The 12,150-nt window shown below is 48.1% G+C and overlaps 1 pseudogene; it reads right to left on the reverse strand.

The window, feature by feature from the left end:
- Positions 1-721: 721 nt before the first annotated feature.
- On the reverse strand, positions 722-11,524 carry LOC109687411 (cytochrome P450 4F4-like; annotated as a pseudogene).
- Between the last annotated feature and the right edge of the window lie 626 nt (positions 11,525-12,150).

Here is a 12,150-nt window from a genome sequence, read left to right on the forward strand (position 1 = left end):
TGAATAAACATTACTGGCGATATAAGAAATACAAATACAGCAAAGATCAGACACTATACGACATCTAGGACTGGCCCAGTAAGGTGTCACATTGCATGGTCTCAGCAAACCACAAGAATGAAGCAGGAGGGTCCCTTAGACCAGGAGTTTGAGACAGCTCTGGGCTACTTTCAAGACCCCAACTCAAAACAGGTCAACTGAAAAAGCCACGCTTGTTATATTTACTAAATATAGTAATTTAGTAACAACAAAAAGAGTGAAGAAGCATGAGGTGAAAAAATACTGGTACATTAGATCAGTTTAGAAATCGGGGTAGTGGAAGTTCTAGTGCAAGGCACGGTTTGCCGCTGTGACAGTCTCAATCCTGCCCCTAATCCTGGTCCCTCTGTGCACAAACACCTCGCGTGCTGTCTGTCACCCACAGGATAAGTCCATGCTTGTGATGGGAGGGGTGGGAGATGGGAATTCATTAGCAGTGTGGGGCATATGGTCACCAACAGGCAGTCAGGCTTTGGGTTCAGAGACACCACTTTCCCCCCACCCATGCCCACCCTAGCATCCCAGCAGTTCCTCCAGCGCCCCCTGCTGGAGCTCAGTGAGGTTGAGTCACAGGTGACCGCACAGTTTTATTTCTGAGAAGCTGCATGGTGGGTGGGTGGGATCGGCGGTGGGGGGGGTGGTCCCAGGGCAGACACAGGGGACAGCGTGGTCTTATCCCTGGGAATCTGCATGGTGGGTGGGTGGGTGGAGTCAGGGTCCCAGGGCAGGCACAGGTGAGAGTGCACTATTATCCCTGGGAAGCTGCATGGTGGGTGGGTGCCCACGGTGGGGTCCCGCAGGCTGTGGTCACCGAGCGCCCGCGCACAGCGGCTCCACCCGCAGCCACAGCCCGCCCTCTGCGCGCAGGATCAGCTCAGGCTTCCTGCGCGGCTCCGCGTGGTCGGGCAGCACGCGGAAGCGCAGCAGCGTCAGCGCCAGCGCCACCTTCATCTCGCTCATGGCGAACGTCTGTCCGATGCAGTTCCTAAGGGCGGGTGGGGATGATGACTGCCTGGAACCCCACACGGGCCCCAGGGCACCGACCCTGGCCAGGAAATGCGCCCTACCTGGCCAGCCCTTGGGGCATTGAGGGCCTAACGTGCTGGGACCCTGTGTTGGTTCCCATGTCCCCAAGCCTGGCCCAGACCCCAGACCCCAATTCAGAGCAGCATCGGGGAGGGGCTCTGAGGGCCCCGCCAACTGCTCTGGTCCTATCCAGCCCCATTCTCAAACCTTTCTTCGGAACCTGCGCAGGTGTGGCGGGAAGGACACCTGGGACACTGACCATCCCAGCCCCCAGCCCCTTGTCCACTTTCCTTTCAGCCCAGACTCCCGCCATATCATCCGACTCCCTGCTCACACACCCTGGTTTCATTTGGGTCCCGCCGAGCAGTGAATAAAAGCCAGAGATGACCTGTCCTTGATGTTTTCTGGGTCGCAGCAGAAGGGATCATAGACTTGCAGGACAGAAGGAGACAAGGCTGCTGCGTGGGGTCTCCTGCACAGCTAGGGAGAGACAGGTGTGTTTGTGCTGAGGGAAGGGGAGGTTTGAAGCCATGGTCAAAACCTGGCCACATTCAAATGGCCAAAAAACACATGAAAAAATGCTCACCATCTCTAGCAATAAAGGAAATGCAAATTAAAACCACACTAAGATTCCACCTCACCCCTGTTAGAATAGCCATCATCACCAACACCACTAACAGGTGCTGGTGAGGATTCGGGGGAAAAGAAACACTTTTACACTGCTGGTGGGAATGTAAACTAGTACAACCACTCTGGAAAAAAAATTAGAGGCTTCTTAAAAATCTAAACGTAGATCTACTATATGATCCAGCAATACCACTCTTGGGGATATACCCAAAAGAATGTGACTCAGGTTATTCCAGAGGCACCTGCACACCCTTGTTTATTGCAGCACTATTCACGATAGCCAAGTTATGGGAACAACCAAGATGCCCCACTACTGATGAATGGATTAAGAAAATGTGGTATCTATACACAATGGAATTTTACTCAGCCATGAAGAACGAAATGTTATCATTCACAGGTAAATGGATGAACTGGAGACCATCATTCTGAGTGAGGTTACTCTGGCCCAAAAGACCAAAAATCGTATGTTCTCCCTCATATGTGGACATTAGATCAAGGGCAAACGCAACAAGGGGATTGGACTTCGATCACATGATAAAGCGAACGCAACAAGGGGATTGGACTTCGATCACATGATAAAGCGAGAGCACACAAGGGAGGGGTGAGGATAGGTAAGACACCCAAAAAACTAGGTAGCATTTGTTGCCCTCAATGCAGAGAAACTAATGCAGATACTTTAAAGCAACTGAGGCCAATAGGAGAAGGGGACCAGGAACTAGAGAAAAGGTTAGATCAAGAAGAATTAACCTAGAAGGTAACACACACGCACAGGAAATTAATGTGAGTCAACTCCCTGTATAGCTATCCTTATCTCAACCAGCAAAAACCCTTGTTCCTTCCTATTATTGCTTATACTCTCTCTTCAACAAAATTAGAAATAAGGGCAGAATAGTTTCTGCCACGTAGTGAGGGGGTAGGGGGAGAGAGGGAGGGGGTGGGGGGGTAAGGGAGGGGGCAGGGGTAGGGGGAGAAATTACCCAAACATTATATGCACATATAAATAAAAGAAAAATAAATAAATAAAACAAAACCTGGCCACATCCTCTAGGACCTGTGATGGACAAACACTGGGAGGAAAGGGAGGCAGCACCTCAGAGCTCACTGCTGGGTTGTGATGGATCCCGAAAATATTGATGAGGCAAATGGCATCTGTGGGAGAGGGGAAGGCTGTCAGGAGAAGGCTCTGCTGCCTGATGGACTCTGCTATCTTCCCAGGAGTCCCTTCCCTTAGGCACCTTTGGGAATAACCCAGCCATCAGGGAGCACAACTTTCTGCATGCAGTAGCTGGCAATGAATAGGACGGCTGGATGCAGCTGCAGACCCTCCTTGATGCACACGGTCAGAAAGACAACTGGGCCAGGTCGTCCCTAAGGAAACCCACACTCCTTAACAAGCATCCAGGGAGCAAAACAGAGGCCACCAGCCTCTATGTTGCCCAGTGAACACATTTCTCCCTGTGTTAATATAAGGATCAGATGAATCAAACATGTGAGAATTAGAAAAGCAGAAAATTAGGAAAGTACTGTAGAAAATTTAGCCAGGTATATTTAGAAGCTTAATCTGAGATAAACACATGCAAATACCCACCATTTAAAAGTTTAAAAACTTGCATACAAATAAATATTTCTTATGCAAGAGAGAAAAATTCAAATGCAACAGAAAAAGAAACAGAAATTAACAGATGTGATATTTGCTTTTCTTTATCACCCTTTGTCTCCTTTTATCCCTCTGTCACATTCTCCCTCCTGTCCTTCCTGACCTCTTCCTTATTCATCTCTGTATGCCTCTCTCTTCCCTACTTCTCCTCCCTCCTTTTGTTCCTCCTCCTCTCAGCTTCCTCCTCTTCCTCCTCCTAATTTATCCCTCCTCCTTGGACACAGGCCTATTTTCTTGACTTATAGCACTGTTTCAAAACTGTAATAAATATCTACTGATCATCATTCAAGGTCTCAGCTGAAATACTTTTCCTCTAGCTTTACTTATCTTACTCTAAATCCACCCTGTCTATGTCCTTAGATTGTCCTGAGTAGGGCCTGGGCTGTCCTTACATCACCCTAGGATCACCTGGAAGGCAAGTCTTGGACTGAAAACTTCTCAGGTCTCTAGAGCATAGAATGGGGCTGGGCACAGAACTGGGGGCAGGAAGGTAGTGTGGGGTGTTTTATGAAGCTGGGTGGTTGGATGGATGACACAGGTGTCCTGGGAACAGGTGTCCCCAGTGAATTCCTGGTCTGTAGAATAGGGTAGGAACTTGAGTGCAGAAGATGAACAAATATTCAAAGAGTAAAAACATTTGGTAGTTCTGGGGTTTGAACCAGGGCCTTATGCTTGCTAGGCAGTTGCTTTGTCACTTGAGCCCCTCTGCCAGCTCAAGAAATGAAGAGACTTTTTATTAAATGCTAAGAGAGAGAGAGAAGAAGCGGAGGGGAGGGAAAGGTCAAAGGGGCACCATCTGCCCTCACATAATGTCATCTTGTCACTAATTATTGCCTTTGCTACCCAGGCTAAGTGTCTGGCATGCTTCTGAGCTCAGCTCCTATTCCCACCAAACAAAAATGGAAGATCCACACACAAAGAAAACTTCCCTTCCCCACCTGGGAGCAGAGCCAATGAGGGGGGCTAGGGAATAGGTCACAAAGATCTGCACTCACCATCTTATCTCATTCGAATTGCTGTCTCTCAGGAGTTCCTGCACCTCCTGCTGACAGTGCTCCTGATATTCCGGGTGCTTCATCAGAGTGTACAGGATCCAGAAGAGAACACTGGCTGTAGTGTCATAGCCTGAGGGGCAGCCAGGCAGGCTTGGGTCCAGAGAGGGTGGACAGCTCCCATGGACATTGAGTCCCCCTGGCAGTATGGGGAGAGTATGGGCAGAACGGAGTGATCATCCCGGGTCTCTGGGATGGAGAAACCCCTGACCCCTCGGTAGTCCCACAGTGAGATCCTCACCTCAAACATGAAGCTGTCAGCCTCCGCTCATATGTCCTCAACTGACACCATCCTTCCATCTTCATCCTGGAGAGAAGGCAAGACTCCCCAAATCAAGTAGGACCCAAGGCTCCTGATTTAACCTGAGACAATCCCTGAAGGTCCATCTTTCACCCAGAAATCCAAGCCCACTTGCAGCAGTGGACTTCACTTAGTCACCATCATCACGATCAGTACCCCATAAGTTCCTACTTGGGGTTCCTAATCATCTGTTTTGTTCCTGATTATAGCAATCATTGACCCATCAATATGATCAGTATGATGAGGGGTTCCTGATGAAAATTTCTGGACACCAGAGTTCTAGGATGATTGAATGTAATTTACCATGGTAGAGATTAACACTTAAGCTCTCATTATCAGGTGGTAACTCCAGAGATGCTAATCTCTCATATGGAGACAGGTGCTTTACACGCACACAGACGTCATCAATGCTCTGATTAGAAGTTGTTTATGCCCCAGAACAAAGTTCTCTTTCCTTATCCCTCTGCACTCAGAAGAGAAGAAGAGGCAGATCTGTACCAATCTTACATTAGCTCCTAGGCTCACAAGGTGCATGCCTTTCACCTGGGGAGAAGCCTGCTGCACATGCAGGAAAAAGCATTGCATCATCCAGGGAGGAGCTGCTGGGAGCCATTGCTACAATCCTATTTGGTTGCTGCTGTTGCCATGAGTGATATATGCACTGCTCTGATCACAGGGTTCCATGCAAATGTCAACACAGATAAAATACAGATTCTGTGACACGCGAACATTAGGGTTTTTTTTTTTTAAATAGTACTGGGGTTTTAACTCAAGGCCTACTCCTTGAGCCACTCTGCCAGCCCTTTTTTTGTGTTGGGTTTTTTCAAGATATTTGCTCATGCTAGCTTGGAACCACAATCTGGCTGATCTCTGCCTCCTCAGTAGTTAGGATTATAGGCGTGAGTCACCAGTACACAACCATTAGTCTTTTTAAAATAGACTAAAATATCAGACCCCTTCAACAAAAGAAATGGTCTCTAAACTGAAGAGAACACCCACAGAGTGGGAGAAAATATTTGCCAGCTACACATCAGACAAAAGATTGATAGTCAGATTATATAGGGAACTTAAAAAACTAAATTCTCCCAAAACTAATGAACCAATAAAGAAATGGGCAAGTGAACTAAACAGAACTTTCTCAAAAGAAGAAATTCAAATGGCCAAAAAGCACATGAAAAAATGCTCACCATCTCTACCAATAAAGGAAATGCAAATTAAAACCACACTAAGATTCCACCTCACCCCTGTTAGAATAGCCATCATTAGCAACACCACCACCAACAGGTGTTGGTGAGGATGCAGGGAAAAAGGAACCCTCATACACTGCTGGTAGGAATGTAAACTAGTACAACCACTCTGGAAAAAAATTTGGAGGCTACTTAAAAAGCTAAACATTGATCTACCATATGATCCAGCAATACCACTCTTGGGGATATACCCAAAAGACTGTGACACAGGTTACTCCAGAGGCACCTGCACACCCATGTTTATTGCAGCACTATTCACAATAGCCAAGTTATGGAAACAACCAAGATGCCCCACTACTGACAAATGGATCAAGAAAATGTGATATCTATACACAATGGAATTTTATGCAGCCATGAAGAAGAACGAAATGTTATCATTCACTGGTAAATGGATGGAATTGTATAACATCATTCTGAGTGAGGTTAGCCCGGCCCAAAAGACCAAAAATCATATGTTCTCTCTCATATGCGGACATTAGATCAAGGGCAAACACAACAAGGGGATTGGACTTTGATCACATGATAAAAGCGAGAGCACACAAGGGAGGGGTGAGGATAGGTAAGACACCTAAAAATCTAGCTAGCATTTGTTGCCCTCAACGCAGAGAAGCTAAAGCAGATACCTTAAAAGCAACTGAGGTCAATAGGAGAAGGGGACCAGGAACTAGAGAAAAGGTTAGATCAAGAATTAACCTAGAAGGTAAAACACACGCACAGGAAATCAATGTGAATCAACTCCCTGTATAGCTATCCTTATCTCAACTAACAAAAACCCTTGGTCCTTCCTATTATTGCTTATACTCTCTCTTCAACAAAATTAGAGATAAGGGCAAAATAGTTTCTGCCAGGTATGGAGGGGGTGGGGGGGAGAGGGAGGGGGCGAGGGGGTAAGGGAGGGGGTCGGGGAAGGGGGAAGAAATGACCCAAACATTGTATGCACATATGAATAAAATAAAATAAAATATCAGACCCTTAATGATTTTAGATTTAGCAGTTCCCTGCTATATGCAATCCAGAGAAAACTCTAAAATATGTCTATCTCTGGCTTGTCCCTTACCTGTTCAATACATTTCCTGGCTTCTGAGTGTCCTCTTATTTCTGAACATTTGCAAAGTTGCACCATCTGCCTTGCCATTTCATCTGACATTTGAGTCCAGATCTGCTCTACTAGCTGGGATATGGTGGCTTACACCTGTAATCCTATCTACTTGGGAGATTGGGATCAGTAGCATCACAAACCCAGGCAAATAGTTCAAAAGACTCCATCCTGGTATCAGTATGTGTGGGTGACAGCTTCATTTGTCACCAGCACTCAGCAAGAGCCCATCCCCTGGTGGGGCAGCCATGATTTTTGGACTAGGACAACACCTTACCCTCACCCTCGAGGCTCTCCCCAGGTACTTTCACTTGCAGTTTCTCACCCAGCCAGGGTTTAAGGAAGCTGTAAAAGACCACATTCTTGAGCACCACAGCACCTGACATTAAGGAGAATCATCAGGGCCCATGGAGAGAGACAGAGTGTAGGGGCTATGCACCAGGAGTCTACACTTTTCAAGCCCAGCATAGCAGGAAAGGTTCCAAAGACAGAAGGAGGAGGAAAGAGACATGGAGGGAGCAGCCCAGGCTGCAGCAGCAGTGAGAACCAAGGCACAACCTGACATAGCACAACATGAGTTGGCATACCTCTGCTGACATGGCTCTCACATGGTGTGCCACACATGAGCATGGCACAATACTCCACAGACATTTACAGGGATCGAGGACACCCCGTCCACCCCAGCACCCTCTGACCTCTCCTGAAATACACCTGAACATGGCTAGATATTAGTTAACAAGTCATGACATGGCCTCAACATACATAAACCTTCCCTGACAAGACACAACACACTGTGACATGGACCAGACACGATCTGACATGGCCCCAGTGTGTCTCAAGAGATGCACAGGTAGGATTTAAATACACTCCCATTAACGTTGCAGCTGTGGCCCAGATGTGGTTCAACTGGGCCTCTGACATGACCTGTATGGACACTTAGAAAAGTCTCAAAAGAGGTCAGTACTTTGTAGAATTGTCAGACAAACACACATATGGTCTATGCATGACTAGCCAAAGATAAAGACGATTTCAAACATCCACTCAGCTAACACCAGACAGAGCCTGACATGTCCCAAAATTGCATGGCCCAAAATGAGCTCAGACATGAACAACTTCATCTGATCCCAAGTGTCAACCAAGTGTAACAAGGTACAGTACATACAAAGTGTAACCAATTCACAGGTGTAAATGGAAATGTGACAAGATGTGGCCTTGCAACAAGGTGTGATAATGCAGAAGGCATCTCACAGGATGTGTAAGACACAAGCAGACATGATCAGAGGTGTCCAGATAACACAGTGGTAAGACAGAGGTCCACTGCCACAGCCCCTCCTGCCTGCACTTATGTCACCTGACTAGCTGGAGGCAGCTCAGAGACCTCAGCAGCAGATAGTGGGGGCCACTGCGGTGTCCATCTTGAGCAAAGAGCATGGAGTGATGAAGGTAGGTTGGATGACCCAGTGCCAGGGTTCCTCCCACCAGCATCACACATCCCTAAAGGTGCTTTCCAGGTCCTGGGTGCACAGAACACCTGTCTTCGAGCTCTGCATCTGTAGAAGAACAGGTGGACCCTATGTTTGCTCATCTAGGCTGCCAGAGAGAAGGGAGCCAGCTGGAGCCCTGGGAATTCTTTCCAGACGCTTATCCCTGTTGGTGCTGAACTCTGTCTGGGCTCCTTCCAACATCCTCAGAAAACAACTCTCCAGGTCCCTCAGTTATAGGGACACAAGGATTTCTCCCCTGTTTGCATCCCAAACATCACATTCCCATGGGCCTCTTGAAGGATCAAGTCACTTGCCCACCATCTCCCAAATAAAAAGTTGCCTGCCTGAGGCCTCAGCCTGGGTCATTCTGACTCTACAGTCTGATTTCTTAATCATTCCACTCTTTGGGTTCCCCAAACCAATGTCACTGAAAGCGCCATGCCTACCAACTCTTGGCAATCAGAGTATCAGGGACTGAATGAGAACTTTGGCTTGTGATTCCGGCCAGGTCTATTAAAGTGAACCACAGGCCACTTATGGAAACTGGGGGAAAGGTAAACCCTCCCATGGTACTGAATTTCTGGGTCTCATTATTTAGACCTGGGGGAAAAGGCTTCCTTGAAAGGCAGTGACACACAGGAAGAGAAAACCAACAGAATACAGACTGTAAGGTGAGTCTCTGACTTCTGGATACAGCTGTGCCTGATGACTACATACCCTGGTCTATAGTCAGTGGATTCCTTTTCAATGCTCAGCGCACACCAGGGTAACTTTCTGCCATTCACAACTGGAAGAGAACTGGCATCCTCAGGGAGCCAGGAACCTACCCTGGCAGGTGTCAGACATGGTCTCTGTGGGATGTTTACCCACTGCTGTTTAACCTCATCCTTTCAAGGCTAGGAAAGGCAGAGGTCAGGGAAGGAAGCCAGGCTGATGTGAGGTGTCCTAGGGGAATTTCCTGGGGCCTGGAGCAGGAAGGCATAGGGTAGAAGAACCGCTTCAGCAGAGCGGGATGGCATGGAAACAGCAGACCAGACCCCAGCTAGCCACAGCCCTCTAATGATCTTGGCCTTTGGGTAGTCATAGTGGCAGAGGGTCTCAGATGCTGCCGATGCCTCCTGCGCCACCTGACCCTGCTTTAAACAGTCCCCCTCATAATTTCAGACATCCCTGCTTTGGTCTCCCCTGGATATGCACCCACTCACCTAGCATACAGCATGCTTTTCAACAAGATGTAACAACCCCTTTCCCTATGACCAATTCTTGACCCCGTGAGGCTATGGATGCCACTGTTCTGATCCATCTCTTGGAGAATGTGCATTTCTCCAAGACAGGGCCTTAACTGAGGCATCCAGGAGATGCCTGGAGGCCATCTGGTTGGGGATAAGTGGTGACCGCAGTGGAGAGAGACAGGGAAAAGGGAGCCAGTGAAGACATGAAGGAAAGATGGAGAGGGCTGAGAGAGAGGGACATGGCTACTGCAGGCACACAGAAGATGGGAGTCAGCACTGCAAGACCTCAGATGTACCACAGCACCCGCACCACCAACTTTCTATGGTACCTGAGGCATTGAAGACAGATAGGACGGTGTTGGGGTGACACAAATTGATGATGGGAACAATGGGGCCCATCCATGTCATAAAGTCCTGGGGTAGGCACCCACCTACTCAGTCACTTCCTTCCTGCCTTGCTCTGTGGGGGGGGGCCTGCAAGCAAGACAGGGGTGGTAACCTCTGAAGAAGGTTCATTTCAGTTGTCAACCTGCTTGAGCCAGGGGATGCCCTTGCTGGTGAAACAGGATGTCTGGGTGTGTCTGTGATTGTTTCCAGAAGAGATAAATGTCCTGCATGTGTCTGGTGGGAGAAGGAGTTTCAAGATCATTCTTATAAAAAAAATGGAACCATAGAGATGGCAGATGAAAAGACATGGCTTAGGCAAGAAGTACAGCCTGCACAGCACCCTTAGGGAGGACTGGAGTCCAGTAGTGCAGAATGTGGGAAAACCAGGGGTCTTCACTGTGGGTAACCTACTCTGGGTACCTTTCACATGTGCTCCAAGGTGGGGAAGAGTGGACAGAAATGAATCCAAAATTGACTAGGGGTAATATTTCAGAGATGGGACAAAGGCTTGGGTGGCATGGGAAGGACACCAGCCCACACACTACTCCAAACTCCCTGACTCTTCAGAAGTTCATCTACCCTATCACAGACCTGCCATATTTTCCATGCCTAGGTGGCCCAAGAGCCAGTTCTGTTTGGGGAACTAAGAGAAACATTGGAGGGGATGAACATTTTCATAGAGGGTATAGACCTGCATCAGGACATGAGTCAGGAACCAGAAGCCATGGTGAGGCTGCCATCGACCTCAGGCCCAGCCAGGACAGGCTCAGGTGCAGAATCCTGCAGGGCAGATGGACAGAGAGTGAGTGCCTGAGACTCAGGAGATGGACAGGGACTGTAGGGATACAGGACAGGGCCAGGGACTGTGAGTATTATAGGCATGGCAGGAAGGGGCAATCCAGGAGAAGAGGCACTCAGAGGGTAGTTAAGGAGGAAGAGGATGTGAGAAGAGGAGCACAAAGAAAAGAGATTTAGGAAGAAGAAAAGGACAAGGTAGTTTAGGACACAATGATTATAGCCCAGAACTGCCTGAGTCATAGAGAGGTGGCCAAAGACTGTTGGCAGGAGACTCTTGGCCTTCAAAGACAGCTGGCTCCCTGAATCGTCCTAGCCTTAGGCAAACCCTTCCCCATTCCTAACCAGGAACCTCCAGTCCCTCCAGCCACCAAACCTGGCTTCTTCTCTCAGGAGCAGATTTACCCCTACGGTCTCCTCTGCCCTACTCTAGGACTTCTTATTTTTGCTCCTGACCTGGAAGGAGGCCATGGGACATTATGCTAGGCTGGACCAGCCAATCACTCTCAAGGTCAGCCAGGGAAGTCAACTCATGGTGACTGTATGAAAACTGTGTGCTTAGAACTCAGTCGCACCCGCATGGGTGCGGTGAGGTGTAAGATTGGGGGGTAGACAAAGGTGACTTGAGCCTCAAAGTTTATAGTCAACAAAGCCCTTTGTAGTACAAGGTGCCACAGATAAAGCTTGAACCTGGGAGTTCAGGGATCAGAAGACCATGGCTGGGTCAAGCCTTGTCCCAGAACATCTCCTGAAATCCTCGGCAAGTTGAACAGGGAGGACCTCATGTATCTTTTCTTGATGCAGAATTTGGAGGTTCTCACATGCCAGCCTATACATTAGCTTAACAGTCTTGTCTACTTCAAGTCCTATCTCCAAGCAGCCCAGGGCCTGGGTTGAGACACAGAGTTTAAGAGCAGGCCCCTCAGGGGAATTCCTAGGTCAGATTCTAGGGATAAAGAGCCCAGCTGGAGCTTGGACACAAGTGGAGGTGGCAGGTGGAGGGAGGTGGGGAGACTCAGGTGTTTGTCTAATAGATAAACACCTATTTTAACACTATATTAATATATTAATATAATAGTCCAATAGGGTGCCTAGCAGGTGGGGTCCAGGCAGGTGAGATCAGAACCCTTCCTTTTCTCAGTGAAGTCTGCATAGAACTTTAAATAACACTGCTCATCTATATAATGACAATACATGTGTTTATATA

Source organism: Castor canadensis, chromosome 14, assembly GCF_047511655.1.
Source record: "Castor canadensis chromosome 14, mCasCan1.hap1v2, whole genome shotgun sequence".
Classification (NCBI taxonomy): Eukaryota; Metazoa; Chordata; class Mammalia; order Rodentia; family Castoridae; genus Castor; species Castor canadensis.